Here is a 3,061-nt window from a genome sequence, read left to right as displayed (position 1 = left end):
ATTAAACCGTTTTGCATTCAGAGGATTCAGTCTTCAGTCCAGTGATGATCCTAATTCTCATTTAGTAAATTTCTTGGAGATTTGTGATACCTTTAAATACAATGAAGTAACTGATGATGTTATTAGATTGATTTTGTTTTTGTTTTCTCTGAGGGATAAGGCAAAGAATTGGCTTAATTCACTGCTTAATTGGTCTATCACTAAATGGGAAGATTTGGCTCAAAGTTTCTAGTAAAATTTTTTTCGCTTGTCAAGACTATAAAGATGAGGAATGATATCACCTCATTCACACAATTTAATGGTGACTTCTTGTATGAAGCTTGGGAGAGGTTTAAAGAACTATTGAGAAGATGTCCACATCATGGGATTCTTGATTGGTTGCAAGTTCAAACATTTTATAATGGGTTGGTTGGTTCAATAAAAACCACAATTGATGTTGCTACAGGTGGGGCATTAATGAGTAAGAATGCTACAGATGCTTATAATTTGTCAGAAGAGATGGCCTCAAACAATTATCAATGGCCTTCAGAAAGGTTGGGTTCGAGAAAAGCTGTTGGAGCTTATGAAATTGATGCACTTGGCATCTTAACTGCTCAAGTAGCTGCATAAGTGGCTGCACTGTCCAAGAAGTTTGACACATTGAGAGTTCATGTAGTTCAAAATTCATTATTAGTTTGTGAGATGTGTGGAGATGGCCATTCATATGATCAATGTCCATACAATTTTGAATTAGTCTAGTTTGTGGGGAACTTCAATGGATAATAGAATAACCCATATACCAATACTTATAATCCTAGTTGGAGAAACCACCCCAACTTTTCATGGAGTAACAATGCAAGGCCTTCTAATCCAAAACCCATCATGCCTCCTAGTTTTCAATATAAGCTAGGCCACAAATTCCTAAAAAGAACTCTCAATTGGAAGAACTTCTTTTACAATATATGTCCAGGACTGATGCTTTAATTCAAAGTCAATGAGCCTCATTGAGAAATCTTGAGACCCAAGTGGGATAGCTTGCAAATTCCATCAATAATAGACCTCAAGGTTCTTTACCTAGTGACACACAAGTCAATCTTAAAGGTGAGGAACAATGCCAAGTAATCACTTAAGGAGTGGAAAAGAGATTGAAGGGGTGAATAAAAAAACAGGTGAACCTGAGAATGAACATGTTGATAAGGAATGAATGCACGAGAATGAGATTGAAATTGAACAAAAAGATGATGACAAGGCTGAAAATCAAAGAACCTCTCAAGCCATCCATCCTCCACCACCTTTTCCCCAAAGACTCCAAAAGCAAAAGCTTGAAAAGTAGTTTCAGAAGTTCCTCAATGTCTTCAAGAAATTACACATAAATATTCCTTTTGCTGAAGCTTTGGAACAAATGCCCAGTTATGTCAAGTTCTTGAAAGACATCCTCTCCAAAAAGAGAAAGTTAGGTGAGTTGGAAACTATCTCCCTTACAGAAGAGTGTAGTGCAATGCTCCAAAATAAACTGCCACCAAAACTCAAAGATCCAAGTAGTTTCACAATCCCTTGCACTATAGGTAATTTATTTTTTGCAAAAACTTTGAGTGATTTAGGTGCAAGTATCAATTTAATGCCTCAATCAATTTTTGAGAAACCTGGTTTGGAGGAATGCAAACCCACTTCTGTTACTTTACAACTAGTTGATAATTCTTATGTGTACCTAAAAGGAATTATTGAAGATGTTCTTGTCAAGGTAGATAAATTTATTTTTCCAGTTGATTTTATAGTTCTTGACATGGAAGAAGATAGGCAAATTCCAATCATCCTTGGGAGGCCATTCTTAACAACTGCTAAAGCATTGATTGATGTTGAAAAAAGTGATCTCATTTTAAGAGTTCGAGACCAACTGGTAACATTTAATATTTTCAAAACTTTAAAATTGCTTTTCTGTGAGTATGGTAAATAACTTTACACAAGATGTTTTCTTAGAAGAAAATCCCAATGATCCTCTTAAAGCGTCTTTAGTTGCTAATTCTGACAGGGATGATAAATTTATTGAATATTCTAATTTGTTAAATGCTCACTCCAGATTTAGAACTAATCATCAATTTGAGTCTTTAAATGTTTCAGCTTTTTTGATGCCAGCTTCTAAGCCCTCCATTGAGGAACCGCCTATTTTGGAACTCAAACCGATCACTTAAGGTATGCTTTTCTTGGAAAATCTTCTACTTTTCCAGTTATTATTTCTGTTGCTCTTACTAACCTGTAAGAAGAGAAGTTATTGAGGACACTTAGAGAATTCAAGAAAATAATTGGATGGACCATAGTTGATATTAAGGGAATTAGCCCTTCATCTACATGCATAAAATTCTCCTTGAGGAAAATCACAAAGCCACAATTGAGCAGCAAAGAAGATTGAATCTTATCATGAAAGAAGTAGTCAAGAAAGAAATCATCAAGTGGTTGGATGCTAGAATAATTTATCCTATCTTTGATAGCTCATGGGTTAGTCTAGTTCAATGTGTTCCTAAGAAAAGAGGAATGACTGTGGTTGCCAATGACAATAATGAGCTCATTCTAACAAGAACTATGATTGGATAGAGAGTGTTCATGGACTACCGAAAGCTCAACAAAGCTACAAGGAAATATCATTTCCCTCTTACATTTATTGATCAAATGTTGGATTGCTTGGCTGGTAAGGAATAGTATTGCTTTCTAGATGGTTGTTTGGGTTATAACCAAATTGCTATTGCTCTTGAAGACCAAGAAAAGACTACATTAACATGTCCTTATGTCACTTTTGCTTTTAAGAGAATGCCATTTGGATTATGTAATGTACCTATTACTTTCCAAAGATGTATGATGGCCATATTCACAAACATGGTGAAGAAATATTTGGAGGTATTTATGGATGATTTTTTTGTCTTTGGAAATAATTTTGATGATTGTCTCTTAAATCTTGCTAGAGTACTTAAGAGATGTGAAAAAACGAATTTGGTGCTCAACTGGGAGATATGTCACTTCATGGTGAGAGAAGGTATTGTCCTTGGGCACAAGATATCTGGTAGTGGCATTGAGGTAGATAAAGCAAAAA

General features: G+C 35.2%; 1 non-coding gene across 1 annotated transcript; it reads right to left on the bottom strand.

The window, feature by feature from the left end:
- Positions 1-261: 261 nt before the first annotated feature.
- Positions 262-368, bottom strand: LOC149527485 (small nucleolar RNA R71). The gene has a single exon (XR_016350941.1). It is a non-coding gene; the product is annotated as a small nucleolar RNA R71 (small nucleolar RNA).
- Between the last annotated feature and the right edge of the window lie 2,693 nt (positions 369-3,061).

Source organism: Theobroma umbraticum, unplaced genomic scaffold (assembly GCF_002168275.2).
Source record: "Theobroma umbraticum cultivar Fairchild unplaced genomic scaffold, ASM216827v3 scaffold_56.0, whole genome shotgun sequence".
NCBI classification, from domain to species: domain Eukaryota; kingdom Viridiplantae; phylum Streptophyta; class Magnoliopsida; order Malvales; family Malvaceae; genus Theobroma; species Theobroma umbraticum.
Note: the sequence above shows the minus strand (reverse complement) of the source record. Positions and strands in the feature narration are given on the sequence as shown.